The following is a 15962-nucleotide window of genomic DNA, read 5'->3' as shown; positions in this document are numbered from 1 at the left end:
CCCACTTTATGCTCAGATAATGTAGTAAGCTGACATAGAAGAGAGCGCCTGTCTGCTGGCGGCTTCAGCACGAGACAGTTGGAGATCACTTACAGAAGACCGCGGGATAAACATTTGAAACCTGAAGAAAATCCAATGCCTAGGACAGACGTAGACAGCGAAAAGAAAATCTAATTCGACCACCGACGGACAATGGTTATGTCTTCGATGACCGTGGCAAAATATGTAGGTCGCAGCTGGGGATGCGTAGCCACGGGAAATAGTGTAGCCTACTCTTCATATAAGACAAGCCTAGAGTAAACTAAATAATTGATTTCAAAAAATAGATTTTTCGCTTTCAGTAAAGAAAAAAGTAGCCGTTGCATCAGAACTTTGAATTGTCTAAAATATTATGATGTCGGATTTTCACTATCTTTTCTAGTTAACGAGATCTAAACGGGACGGACTGACAGACATTCAACACAAAACTAATAGCATCTTTTCCCCTTCCGGGGGCCGCTAAAAAATTATGAAAATAAATAAATTTTCACACAGACAATAAACAAACTTACTATCAACGTAAGGTGTTTGGTGAGAAACACATTGACCGGAGGTACATATTTGACAAAATTAGAGGAAGCAAGCAATATATGTTTCAAGTTCAAATCTTTACTAACTGTTAGGTGGTTTTGGTGTGTAAAGGGTAAATATTCAAAATGTTTAAATCTTGAGCATCTTAGAAAATTAACAAAAAAAAAGACTATATCTTTGAAAAAAAAAAGCTTTTGTATAGCTCTTATTTTTTTCCTTAATATTCAGTTACTTTTTCTCCATCTAAAACACAGACTAAAATAGTTTTATACTCTTAAGTAATAAGAAGGTAACCCCTTTCAATACTTGCAATGTGTAGTAGTGGATAATGCAAAGCTGACGATTAACTAAGTGGCTATTTGGCCAGCACAATGACCAACTGCATTTACTTTTCTAACATGTGCGAGGTACCCATTTGAGTTGAGGGGTCTCAGAGGTGCTTCTAATTTCCGCATCCCCACCGAAATTTGAACTCAGCCTCTTTAGTAAACAGAATCTAGTAAATGATTGAGTTTACAATATTTTGCATTTTTTAAAATAAATTCTATTTGGTGTTTGTCTTTAGTTTTTAAGATTTTGTTTTAAAACTTGCCTTCTGATTGTCACAAATCATTCCATCTGTGGCGTATGCAGGGGTGCATATCATGGTGTTGGGAACGGCGAAAGATTTGGGAGCACACGGCGTTACCTCTGTGGGGTACATGTTGATAGACTTGGGGTACACTCTGCAATGAGATTCAAAAACGTTTACGCTAACATTAGTTGGGGGTGGGGGGGGGTAAGGTAACAGTTTAAAACTTGAGAGAATCATCATACAAGATTAAGGGAATTACTAGATCTAGATCTAGACGAAGTGATATGAAAGCAAAATAAAATCAATATAACTGAAATATTGACAAGATAAGCCCATCACGATCCGAGGATGTAGAAGTTGGTTCACATACTAAAAAGTCTTTGCCTGTCCCTACTACAAATACAGCATGGTGAGTTGAATCGCGAATGGTATCGAAAAAAATCGCAGTGGGGTCAAACATAACCAGGATGGGATCAGGCCTAATTGCGATGGGATTGGGTAGATCACCAATGGATGGAACAATAACTCGCTTTCCTACACATAAAGTAAAAAGTAAAGTTCCCCTTTCAGACCTAGCGATCTACTGGACAGATGATGTAAAGGTTAAAACTACCCATAAAGAAGTCGTTCGGAAAGGCTATTTTCTGGCATACGGACAACATGCCCCACCTATCGAAATTTGGACCTTTTTATGTGGCGTGGATACTGCTCATGTGTAACAACTGTAGGATTTCAATGTCAGATATAAGGTCAAACCACTTCACCTGATGGAAAATACGTTCAATGAATGTTAATGAATATAAACACTTTAATTATAACAACATCAATAAATTCCTATCCCCTTCCCGTCAGCCGGCCAAACAATATAATTACGCAGGGAACACTTTCTCCTCGGACACGTCTTTTATTTCTAAGCTTACCAGACACACTCTGTCTGTCTGGTAAAAAAGATTGGACACATTATTTCTCCCACGCCCATTCTCAGATCAAATTGAAACTTTGCACAATTATTCCTTGATGTAGACATTAACCAATTAGTCAATTATATTCTAGCAATTAATATAATTTTGTTTGATACAAACAGGGGGAGATTAATCCTTCAGTATTCATAGATATAGCTAAATTACTAGGGTTTAGTCCCCTCCCCTTAAATAGTTGTTAACTCCCAGACGCATTCTCCAATGAAGTTAATACTTTTAGCCAGGGGCGGGCAACCTTTTTGGATCGAGGGCCGCATTTCTTAAAATTTGGGAATGGCGGGCCGCATATGTATATACAACTTAGAAAGATACTCTAGCTAACTTTAAATTCATAGTTACACTGTATTATAGTCACGTTTCTTTTTTCCACACTCCACGTTAAGGAAATACAACAGGAGCTAGCAATTTTTGAAATCAATTAATTTTTTTTTAAATTACTGTTGTCTTTTTATATTACAATAAACCCACTAAAATACAATTGTATTTAATGTGCAGTATTTTACTTTTTACACTCGTGCATAATGTTCCGGAACTGTGAAACTAGCTTACTAGTTTGTTACCCTTGTGACTGCTGTCAAATTACAGTCAGTCAAAATCGACCAAAATTATATGTCGGGACGAGCGAAACATGCCATTTTGGAGCATCACCAGAGAATGCTGACCATGTCCTTCAATGATGCATACTAAATCAGAGACCCGAACAGGACTCTGGCCCCAAAGCCCTCCTATAGAACCCAAACTTCGGTGAACTGCCTGATCTGGAAAACATTGCGCGGTTCATCTTAGATATAAAATTACTGATCTGAACCCTCTAACATGTAAAATGAGAATAAAGAAGAAAAAGAACAGATGTATGTGTACCCAAATAGAGTGAACAGCAGCAAATTTTTTAAAGTGTTGACATACAGATTCTGGCACTCAAAATACTGTGGAAGTACTGACTGGAAATTCTCTTTGCTCGGAGTTATGTCCTCTGGAGCTAGATCAGCTTCTGCGCTAAATGGTGAGCTAATGGTATTGAAAACTGGTTCTTGACGTCTTAAAATTTGCTTTTATAAATTGCAAAATTATGGAATCTAAATAAGTGTTGTACTTTTAATCATTTCACTAGAAATAATTTAACCTTTCAGCAAAGGAAAATGACAAAACCTGTTTTCTTTTGCTTGCTTGTAGAAATAGGAAGGCCTTGTTTGAAAGGATTTAACATCCATATACACTTCATATGCAAAAGCTCATTGCTATAGCTATTATGAAACATGAAGTCTGTCTTCCACACTTCATTAGAAATATTGGTAACAAGGTCACAGTCAATGTAACATAATAAATTCTTCCTTGAGATTTTAAAGTGTTCTCGTTTGCCTTGGCCATGCTAAGATAGCGGATATATAGGATTACTGTGTTCTTGATCAAAGCTACCTGTGGTTAATACACTATAGCTCTAATAAGTTTGATTACTATACCTGTTTACTTATGAAATTGAAATTTTCTGCCGCTTTGTGCAAACTTTCCTGTTTAAAGTTTATGGTTGGGGTATTAAAAAAACGCACCATTTTACTCAGTCGAAGATCGAGCTCCACCGGTTATCACCCTTGCCATCTTGTTCCAAGCATACTCCAAGCATACTCAACAGTTCTTCATAGCATTGAATAAATACTGATCAGAGATTGTGTTCTGAATTGAGTGTATTGATGTATAGCCAATAAGCATAGTCTTCGTTTGCTTGAAACTTTTTATAATGACAGTTTCAATAATTTATATTTATATTATTTTTAATATATTTGCATTTTTATAAGTATATACTGTGGGCACACCTGACTTCTATAGGTGTCGGCGGGCCGCATAAAAGACTCCGGCGGGCCGCATGTGACCCGCGGTCCGTATTTGCCCACCCCTGCAGTTTAAGCAATCCTTTTCGCGCGTAGCAAAACATGAATGAAGAATATTACTAAACATTATTGATAGCTATAGAAGTAAGTGAGGAGTTTGTTTCCCTGAGATAAGCTTTTTTTTTATGTTAATGATTTTTTATATTTTGCTTCTTTTTTTTATGAATAAAAGTATGATTATAGTACTTGATTGTTATAAAAAGGGCTAAAAAATTATCAGTTGCGTTGAAAAATAATTTATCAACATTTTATTTTGTATAAACTGGAAGCACCAAAGTTTTCAGGCGTATGAAAATATTCAATGGTATAAAAAATTGCCCACTCTGATGATGGCCTGATACGAATTTCAAGCTGTTTGGTCGTATTTCGAAGTTTGAACATCTCAGTATCACGTTGAAATATATTGGTTTTCTTATGCGATCTTAGAGGAGGACAGCGCTATTAAAGATCACCTCAGGCTCATTTTGCCCTCACTGGCCTAGAGTAAAGCAGCTGGCAGCAGATGGCCTCTCAGAGAGAGAGTTGAAGAGCTTTCAGAAAGGCTGTGGGACAAACATTTGAGACTCATAGAAAAACCATTGTTGAAGACAGGAGCAGAAGACGGCTAGAAAACTTAAATAGTCCTCCAGCGGATAACGGCTTTGTCTGCATTAAATGAGGGAAAATATGTAGGTCATAATTGGGTCTGCGTAGTCATGTGAAAAACTGTACTCATCCTTAATCTTCGGAATCGAAGACATTGCCATTTATATATAGGTCTAAAATCTGGAATCTAGATCTACCCATTGTCAAATATCTTATTTTGGCATTGCACTAGTTAGCACCTTATGAACGTGTGCGCCGCATTCTTGTCACCGGTCGTGGACTCAGCACCTCATCATTATCCTTCTGCTCTAAACTAAAGTCAGACTAAACAAAAACCCCACTAGACTCTAGATCTAGACTCAAACATGCTGATAACGATCGCTACTTACGCTGTTGTAGTGTTCGTCATCTACTTTGCGTACACAACTTATACCAAGAAAAGACGTTGTAAGTTAACATCAGATCTAGATCTAGATGATACTTCATACTAGATCTAGATGATACTAGATCTAGATGATACTAGATCTAGATCCTAGTAACCCTAGCTCTAAGTTTAAGCGATAGTCTGTTTTGTTCTAAATCTACTACACAATTTCTAGGCTCGATCTAGACTCCAGAGAGTCTATGATCTGTTTACATTTAGTTCTACTAACAATTTCTAGGCTAGATCTAGACTCCAGACCCAGACAGTCTATGATCTGTTTAGTTCTCCTAACAATTTCTAGATCTTAGGCTAAAAATATAGATCTAGGTCAGTTAACTCTGATTTTGTTCAACGCAATGTCAAGGCTAGATCCAGTTGCGTTGCAGGGTACCCGTGGGCCCGGGTTAAAGAATATGTTGTTGGGCTCTCTCCCTCAATAAGACAAAATTGGTGTGTGACAAAAAAATCGTGTAGTCTGTATCTGTACATTTACCAAATGTCATACCAACGCAAATTGTGTAGGCTACATTTTATATAAGTAATAATGTCATTATGCTTGATTCAGTTAGAACTCCATACAATTAATACTGACAATAATAAAGCAATGTTTGTAGCCTAGAACTTCTTAACATTATTAAACAACAAATGGCTTATAGGCCTACATTCCTAAAATATTTTTAACTATTAAAAGTTGATAAAAACTATAATCCAGTTCTATGCTCATAATTTAACAGCAGAAGAGGGTGACTGGATTTAAACAATGAAAAATAATCGGGAGGTATTATGATAAAAGTAGACAAAGTATAGAAGATTAAAAAAATGCTCGGATGATAATGCATTCATCACCTAACAATAAATAGATGAATAAATATTTATTTTCTAAAGTTTCTGGCTGTCTGAGTATCAACGTCAGACATCCGAGCATCTTTTGCTTAAGTTTTTGACTGTTTATCGCTCAATGGAAAGAACAGCTAGTGAAGCCAAACTGATCTGTGGCATAGGACTTTTTAAAAATAATTTGTATAAATCTCTACTTCTCGAATGACCGCTCAGCTGTGCAATTTCTTACATGCAAAATGAGAAATAAGATGCATGCTGGGACAATTTTGAAAACTTGATAAAAAAAAAAAAAAGAAAGAAACAGCCGAATCTCGAGTTGATATGTCTTTATGAAAGGCTTCTTTGAAAGACTGCATCTTTTACGCTAGAACAAATTCGTACAAGTGCTCCTTTTTTCCCTAGTGCCATTAGATATTGGAATGGGTTGCCTGAATCAGCCAAGTGAACCAACGGCTTAGCAGAGTTTAAGTCATTGATTAACATGCATGACTAAATTGACACATGAAATGTACAGGATGCAATTATCTTTTTTTTTTTTGAATTTACGTTTGCAATAAATAAGATAAGAAGATAAGATCTCTGGACAATATTATATGGCAATATCATCTGGGTCAGATGAGACTAGAAGCACTGTGGCGTCACGTAGGCCTAACTCTTTGACATTTGTACTTGAAATGAAACTGGATATCTTTAACGACTTAAAAAAATAACCACTAATCAATTAATTCAGTGATGCCTAACCCCATTCAGCCCGCGATGCAGGTCTATCCGGCCTTCAGTACACAATATAATAAAAGGGAATGTTAAATACATTTTAAAAAATGTCCGAACCGTGTCCTTGGCATTTTTAGTTGACCTCTTTTGGTAGCAACGTGAGTGGTAGCTTGCTGGTCAACATTGGAGTGTTGATGATATGGGAATGCTGAACAAAAACTTGGACTTTGAATGTACACAATAAAAAGTAAAGTGGCCAGATTTTTACTGTTTGTACAACATACACAAAGCATGTCTGTTTTGATCAAGTATTTGCATTGCTGACTGTCATTCAGAAGTTGGTTTCGGTAAAACAACTTGAAACATCCAACTAGTTGCTATAGAAATAATTTGGATGCAACTTGTTTATAATCAAAATGTCGCCTGCGCTTTTGCATTTCCATTTTCACAATGATTTGGGCCGCGACACGAATTTGGGGATTTTATTTGGCTCGCGGTCTGAAGAAGGTTGGGCGCCTCTGGATTAGTTCCCTTTTCAGACCTTGTGGTCTATAGGGCAGATGATGTAAAGATCGCCTGTTTCTGTGACCTGCCGTTAACGAGGGTGTCATGTGGCCAGCACAACGACCAATCGCCTTTACTTTTCCCTTACTAATGACCTGACCTGTCTCTGAATCAACTAATTGGTTAATGTTTTGATTGACTCACGTGCCGCCATCGAAAAGGATTTATTGTGTAAAATTTTAATTTGATCCTAAAATGGATAGTAGGAGGAAATAAAACGTGTAAAAGACTCCTGCCTGACAGACAGGAAGAGACGGAAGTGAGATTCTATGATCTTTTGTCACAGTCTCGGTTGACATTGCCTGTTATATGTTCACCTCGGGTCATGAGGGGGGAAAGACACGTGAAATTCCTGATATAAAAACAGAAAGTAAGAATGACTAAATTGGCTTTTAGTCAGTAGTGTCTTTTGGTCACATGGGGAGGGTAGTATCTTTCGGGCAGTCGAAGACGGTGGTCACTTGAGGTCTTTTGAGACAGTGCACGTATTTCTAGTGGTTGTTTTCCATGCTTGGAGTTGGAGACGTATTGTTGAATTTTTTTGTTGCCCGCTGTGATGCGGATGTGTTCTGGTGGTGAGGTTGTGATTTAGAGGACTTGTATGTTTGATACCGCTGTTGCGCGGATGTGATTATATTGCAACTGGATATTTTGGTGTAACGACTAGAAGTGCGGTACATTAATGTTATTGTGGAATGGACCTAGTGTTTGTCTGTTTACTGTTGATTATTATTATAGCTTTTATATAGCGCTACTTTCATGCTTATAGCATGCTCAGAGCGCTTTTGGTCCAATCTCATTTGTGGACCAGTGGGGGGAGGGGGTATCTAGGAGTTGGTTTTCCGTGCTGCCTTTAGGCACTCAGTAAACACAACTCTGCCCGAGTCGGGTGTTGAACCCCTTCTAGGTAGCCAAGCCAAGCCAAGTTCAAGCGCACTTGGCCTCTCGACCACGCTAAGTGGACGCACGAAATCCCGCATTCTTCAATATTACACACATTAACAACAGGTATAACCTTTACATTTTGATGACCAGTACAAGTGCAATATTTACATCGGTCACTCAACCAATCCTTTACATCTTTGTAACGAAGATTTAATATAAAACATGAATTAGACGTACGATTAAAGACTGCAATAGCCTAAAGTACAAAATTGTCAGATGAGAAATAGTTTTCAACTTTGTTTAGAGTTTTGACTTGATTGAAGTTATTTTTAGGCTTTATGTCATTCAATTTTTTTATTTCAGAGCTTGAAGGTTCATGGAACAAGCATGTTCTTAGTGAATCCTGGCTTAATACCCAGACGTCGTGAAACGCTGTCCTATTTTGTTAGAACCCTCGACGTGTTTCAAAACTGATATGCTGTTCCAACATCTGAAACCAAGCCCTTCAAAAACATGTTTCAATGCTAACATTCTGTTCCAACATCTTAACATCATCCCTCGAAACATCGTTTATGAATACTGACATGCTGTTCCAGCAACTTGACTTTCCCCCAACCCATTTCAACTAATTAACAAACTGACATGCTGTTTCAACATCTTGATCCAACCCACCTCCTTTTCCAAACAACGATTTGAAAACTGTGACGCTGTTCTTCCCAATCCCTTAAAAAACGAGTTGACAAGCTGTTATTAACATCTTGACTCCCTCAAACGACTGCTGTCAGAAAATTTTAAATAAATAAAAACAAGCTTCGGGAAATGAAACGCTAAACAGACAGGCAGTTAAACGAAAGATACTTTTCTGGGAGAAAGTTGTAGAACCTCTGAATGTTGTTTGAACATCACGTCACGAAGAATGAACTGAGCCACGACTGATATGAGCAAATAAAACAAAAAATTACACGAACGTGTCTCTTTTGTGTTGTGTTTGTGAGAGAAAAAAAAAGGGGGGGGGAGATTGTAAGTAGGAAAAAAATAAACAAATATATATATGTGACGATCACACTTGCCGGGGATTATATCATCAAACTTGATAACTCAATGAAGTGAAGAAACATCTCTCTGTATTTTCTTCAAAACTTCTTTAATGATACCTCTTCAACTTTCACATAAAATTAACTTCTCAATTTAACAACAACTTGACTTCATACTTCATAAATAAAACTTAAATATACATAAAACTTCACTTAGTATAACTTCAACTTCAAGTAATTTAACTTCAGATAATATTACTTCAACTAAAAAAACTTTAATTAAATGGACCCGCTAATATCACAAAACTTAACTAAACCTTTACTAAGAGAGGACTTAATCGATAACTAAGCGCGGACCCCGTCTAACTGACTTTCCCTTAATTTATACCTTTCTTAATCGTACATTTCAGAATCATGGAAACTTCTCCCCTAATAATTTTAGTAACTTTGACCTTCTAGAAGTTGACGTGTGCTATTTTTTTCCCTTAACCTCTTTCTTTGATTGGATACCTAAAATTAACTTGTTTACGCTGGACACTTGCACTGGTTTGACCTCGCTTCTAGAAACTGGTCGAAATAGGTCACAGACTCGACTCGGGACAATATATATAATCCTTTTTTTAAACATTATTACTTTTGACAATCAAAACAAAATCAAGTCTTGAATATTCCTTGCAAATAGACCGATCCGATAGGGATCCGACGGGGGCCGCACTGAGTTTGTGTGATAACACAGACTCTTTATAATCTTGTTTAAAATCATAGCTTATGCTAAGAGAAGTTGTGTCTATTACAATGGATCAGTAATGCAATTTACTTTGTAATAGATCTAGATTAAGTATAATAAATCTGTGTGATTAGAAATATGTTCATCAATTGTTTTTGTTTAGAGATGTGTCATGCTTTAAGCTTTCCCAATACGCTATGATCCTATCACTTGCCTGGATCAGTTATCAAAGGGTTGGTGGAGAAAGAATGTGGTATATGGGTGATCGCTTTTTAATTGCTTTAATAAAAATAAATTTAAAAGGGAGAAGGACCTGAATTCGACACAAGCTAAAACTCTACAACTGTGCTAGCGATGCGCTTATGAAAATAGAATGTTTTGTAGTACACTATTGTTAGTTACAAACTTTAAAGCGGCGACCTATAAAGGGGACTAATTCAGCAGAAAATCCAAGTTCGAAACCTCTGTTTTCACCTGGAGTCGATGCCATTACCCCCTCGGTTTGGAGGTCAAGCTCATGACCACTCATTTATTAAGAGCCTTAAGCATCTTTAACAACAAGATTTAAACAATGATGTAGGTAATTTCTCATCTCGTTTTCTCAAGACAGAACCTTTTAGAAGTAGCATTTAGCACACAGATGCCTAAATAAATCATAAAGACAAAGATTTAAACACCAGTTTTACATCAGCAATTTACATCTATAAATCTATTTCGGAATGCAAATTTGGTATGTGGTAGACCAAAATTAAAGTAATACTATTCGTTATAGTATAGGTCTACCTGAACAGGTCTGTGAAGTGGCGAAGAGTTCCTGTCTCCACTGCCCACAGGTTCTAATGTTGCAGGTCAGTATTAAGGTCCTCTATAATGATTGGTCTCGGTTCAGCACATTTGTGTCTTCTTTGATAAATGTCTCTTTTTATCTTCTGTTCTCTTTTCACTTTAAGACGTTACCGGTACATAAAAAAGCTTGAATAAAATTAAGGGCATTAATCTTCAAACTTATTGAGGTTTATTTAATTGGTTATTGCCCTTTCTTTCGAAACCTGGAATGAGTGTAGTGCTCTAAGTATATTAATACAAAATGACTAACGATGCTGCTAAATACATAAAGGATTAGGCAACTGATTGGAAGGCTTTGATAAGTATATTAATAGAAACATTGTAATGTTGTTTTTTTTCAATACCTCTAATTATGTCACTCCATGAAGGGACCTGGATGGATGGGTGGACAGCTGATCTAAAATAAAAAACATCTGTAATGATTTTTCTAGAAATTTAACAGTTTAATGTTCAATTTAATGTATATCGCTGAGAAAATAATTACTAGCTCGTTGGCCACATGGGGAAAACTAATTTGAACGTTATAGTTTTTCAAAGGAAAAATAAATAAATTTAAATTTGGCTAGAGACCAATTCTAGGTCCAGATTATACATATATATAGCTCGTCCATCGTGGTTCGATGATGACTACTGCATCATCCCGGGGGCCGAGGGCCCTTCACTGGGGCTTTATGCCTCCTCATGTGAGCCCGGAATTCTCGCCTGCACACTGGGCAGGTTATTCCAGCTGGAGCTAGTGTTTTGGGCCTTGCTTTTCTTCTCTGGCGTTTTTCTTCTGCCAACGTGGTTCTCTTTTCCTAAGCAACCTGTGCGCCAGTTTTCACATCGCGACGCCATGATGCTATGTCATGTGCCTCTGCCTCCCAGGTAGCTGGGTCTATGCTGAACGCCTTCAGAGAAGCGCTTTCTTTGACCACCTTGCGAGCGCTTACCTTCGCTTAGTTGGCCATACAAGAGTCGTTTAGGGATGCGGTGGTCTTCCATTCTGCAGACGTGTCCTGCCCATCGCAGCTGAGACTGCATCAGGATATATATATATATCCCCCCCCCCCCCACTACAAAGTTCTGCATCCGCAAGTGCTTGACATCAACTGATATATATATATATATATATTGCAACTCACTTCACTTCCAAATGCAGCACCAAGGGTGGGTGCCTATCGCGCCTTTTTTTATGCAGCGTAAGTAGGCAAATAAAAAAAAAAAAAAAATATATATATATATATATATATATAAAATAATAATAAAGCAAAGTAAAAAGAAAATGCTGATTATCAATACGCAAGTGTGTGGCGTTGGAATGCTCTGACGTCAATGGTGCTCTGACCTTGACCTTTGTACAACCAATACGGTTAATGCGTCATAGGTTTTTGTGTTCATGCATTTACCGAAGGGAACGTTCGGATGTTACGTAACGGCTTAGGGGTGGAAAAAGGGGGGGGGGGTAAAAAGCTTTGTTACGAGCTGTTACAATGGAGGGATGGGGGAGTTGAAGATTTGTTACGTAACAAAACAAACAAAATATTGAAGTGAAACAAAACTTTTTAAATTCAGTTTGTCATTTTAGCTCTTTTTATATGTGTATAAAATCACAGCACCTTGAGCCTACACTATGTTTGTTAACAGCGCTTTACAAATTTACAAATTTAAACTACTTTTATTAACATGTAAAGTGCTCCCTTAACATGTAGAGTGCTCCCTTAAACAGGTAAAGTGATCGATACTTTTCCATCATTTCTATCGATACCATGATAAAAAAAATGTAATTTGGGAAAATTGTAATTAAAAAAAAAGCATTTTGTTAAATTCGAATTATCTTGTGTTACTCAACGGGGCCTGGAGGGGTGGGAAGTATTGAGTTTTGTTATGATTTCTTATAAAGAGGGAGGTAGAGGGGGGTAAAAGACCGTGATTTTATTTTTTTTAGTGGTGTTACGTAATATCAGAACGTACCTATTAAGTTAATAAAAAGTTTTTTAAAAATATATTTTTAGATACATCACCAGTCCCCAGACCTTCCTCTGTGTTACTTACGCGAGTCTTAATGAATGCACTAGCCATTGACTGTTACTGGACCAGATTCAAACGTAAAAAGGCCCCATTTGAGATAAAAGTCTAAATATGTTCGAATACAAATAGAAGTCAACTAATATACAGGTAAAAAGTTTATAGATAGTGAAAAAAAAATTCATCTCTAGCTTCTAGTCTATATTTGGCAGCCCCAATAAAGTAGGGATTCTTAAGCTATAGTTTCTGTAGCATACTAGAGATTTTTATCTACATCAAAAAAAAAGAAATGGCTAGCTTTTTTATGTATTTTGTGTACTTCTTCTTCTAGCCAGCTTTATTGCTGCTGAGCTGTGAGCTCCTTTAGCAGACTGTGCCAAGGAAAAATAGTGTGCTGTTTTCTTCAGTTGTGCAGCACTGCCGTACAGGGTGTTGGTTATGTTGGGCTGTAGTGGAAGTAGGGTCTGCCTAAGGTGGATTAGAAAGGGGGCATTCAAAGAGGAGTATTTTCTGTACAGAATAAATGGAAGTGTTGATAAGGCTATGTTTTTACAACGCTTATATGAACTCATGAACTCACTCCGTCAGTCTGTCTGTTTGTCTGTCTGTCTGGTACAAATGTTGAACACTTTAGTTCTCCCTTTTCCCAATCTCGGATTATGTTAAAACTTTACACAATCATTTAGTGCTCCTTACAAAGACATTAATTACTAGAACAAAATATACTAATTAATTAATTGATTAATTACCAATAATGAACTAAAAATGGTAATATTTCGAAAAGAGGACTTCCTTTGATTCATTGCGATCTATAGGACGGATAATATACAACCTATCGGTTTATTTTGTCGTCTGTTAACGAGGATGTCGTGTGGCCAGCACGACTTTCCCAAACTTTCCCAAACTAATATCAGGTACCCATTAGTGTTGGGGGGACTTCAGGGCGTTCTACAAATCGCAAAAATTTCATAATCATTGTGTTGTATTGCTGCAGGTCTTTGTCCTATTGTTTGTAAATCTAGCTATAACCTTGTTATAAGTGTTGTTTAGAATAGTTTAGTAGGATTTGGTAGGTTTGTTGGCTATGGGTTCGGTGGTTAGTGCCTGTGGTGTAGCTAGGGTGGGGAGTGGAGTCCCCCCCCCCCGGGCCCTTTACTTGTGTAGGGCCACTGGCGGATCCAGGGGGGGGGCGGTAGGGACGATATATATATATATATATATATATATATATATATATATATATATATATATATATATATATATATATATATATATATATATATATATGTGTGTGTTTGTGTGTGCTGTACGCACGTTTATGCATAGGGTTAGGGTTTACTGGGCGTTAGGGTTAGGGTTTGGAAAATGGAAAAAAATCGCCCCCCCCCCCACTCCAAAGTTCTGGATCTGCTAGTGTGTAGGGCCCCCTAATGAATGTCCTAAATTTGTTTTTACATTAAATATTCAATATTACGCCACTGCCATGTAATCTCGCTATTCGTGTGGAGTCAAAAATACTAGACAGCATTGATCTAGAGTCTAGATGATGTTAGAAATGCCTTTGCAGCATATAAAGCACGACATGATGCGATAGAATTGAGATTTGTTACTTGTGCAATATCTCGCTAATAAACAACCCTATTATTCATTAAAAGAGTCTTACCTTTTTTTTTAAATTTTATTTATATACTGTAACTATTGGAATTTAGACATATATATTTATTAAGTACATTATCTCATGTCATAATGTCTAATGTCATAATGCAAGGACACCTAAAAAGGTCAAGCCCCCCCCCCCATCATAGCTACTCCACTGGTTAGTGCTTAAATTGTATTATTATTGTTATTCTGTTTGTTCAAATATATTTAATAAAGTACTGCTCTATTTTGTTTAGTCTAAATTAAATTATTTAAAAAAAAATATTTTATACTTTGAATAGTAATTAGCTTGTGTATAGTCTGGTTGCTTAGGCGATTCCAGCCCCTTAGTCACAGACTGAGGTGCACAGATTAAGCCCACCCAGTAGCGTTACCATCTGGCTATTGTAATTCTTGTTAGCTCAGGCCTTGGCCCGCCAAAACCAGCCTTCACCAATAGTCGAACCCGAGAGCCTTCAGTCTGTAAGCCAAGTGCTTGACGTCTCAGCCACCACGTCCCCTACACGGTATTAAGTCATCAACTTTAACTAAGGCCCCTAAGGGCCCTACATCGGCCTTCATACCTTCATATTAAACAACTGAGATTACTCTAGGATAAGAGAGTAGTTCTAGCTGACAATGTCCTCAAACCTCACTGACATTTTACAGTAGGGGCGTAGCTAGATATTTTCCATCATTTGTCATCATTTGGGGGCCCGGAGGGATTGGCCTATTTGGGGGTCCCTGCATTTTTGCGTAATATTTAATATTTAATGTAAAAACACTCATCTGGGTCCCCCCCTCAAGTTGGGGCCTGGGGTATTTTCAAATTCTCCCCCCTCCTCCCTCCACCCTAGCTACGCCACTGTTTTATACTCAGACTCATTTCATTGTTTCTCACACACCTTTAGTAACAGGCGTTAAAAGAACTTGGGCTGTTGTACCTTTAATGACCTTTCGGTGTGCCCTACCTTCGCCTTCTACTGAACTCCATTGACGATACTTCCACCATTTCTTTCCTTATGAAACAGTGATTCTAAACGTACCAAACCCTCCCGTATTATTTCTATTTTTTTTTGTTAAACACTTTACGCTACCTACACCCACAAGGTAGGCCTACCAATCTATTGTAACCATTCTCGTACTGAGTGGGTAAACTTCATAGGTTCTGAAGAACGCCGCAAATACCAAGTTTTTTATTTTAAGTTATTGTGGTTTTCTTCCGAACTTTGAAAAGGAGGGGGGGAAGATTCTAGACTCAAACATTTGTATGTTGTTTTTTTTCTCCATGTTTTACGATGTTCTTGGCTTTCCTCTTTAGTTTTGTTCAATCTCAGGACGATCAAGATAATGTCCGCAAGGGGGTGGGGGAGGGGGTTGGGCCTAATTCTAACATACAATTTCATTCATGCTAATATCTTTCCTTGTAATTGGTATAGATACCGGGAATGCTTCAACAATATGGAGTAAAAAGGAGGACCATTTTCAAATAAATTCACCACTATAGCGTAGGGGTAGGCCTACTGTTAATGAGAATGATGAATGGCTTCCTGGTCGTATGGTATGCGCTCTGGATAGTCTCGATGGACCTGTGATTGAAACCCTGCCCGATGCAATCCCTTGTCGTCCTGCGGGAGACTTGGGCTAGGATGTAATGGACCTCATTCACCAGTCGTAAACAAACACCG

The 15962-nt window shown here is 37.5% G+C and overlaps 1 long non-coding RNA gene across 1 annotated transcript; it reads left to right on the top strand.

Annotated features, from left to right (window-relative positions):
• Positions 1-4788: 4788 nt before the first annotated feature.
• Positions 4789-8985, top strand: LOC106050263 (uncharacterized). Its single transcript, XR_001214656.2, has 2 exons — positions 4789-5042; positions 8386-8985. It is a non-coding gene; the product is annotated as an uncharacterized LOC106050263 (long non-coding RNA).
• Positions 8986-15962: the final 6977 nt, after the last annotated feature.

This window comes from Biomphalaria glabrata, chromosome 16 (assembly GCF_947242115.1).
Source record: "Biomphalaria glabrata chromosome 16, xgBioGlab47.1, whole genome shotgun sequence".
Lineage (NCBI taxonomy): Eukaryota > Metazoa > Mollusca > Gastropoda > Planorbidae > Biomphalaria > Biomphalaria glabrata.
Note: the sequence above shows the minus strand (reverse complement) of the source record. Positions and strands in the feature narration are given on the sequence as shown.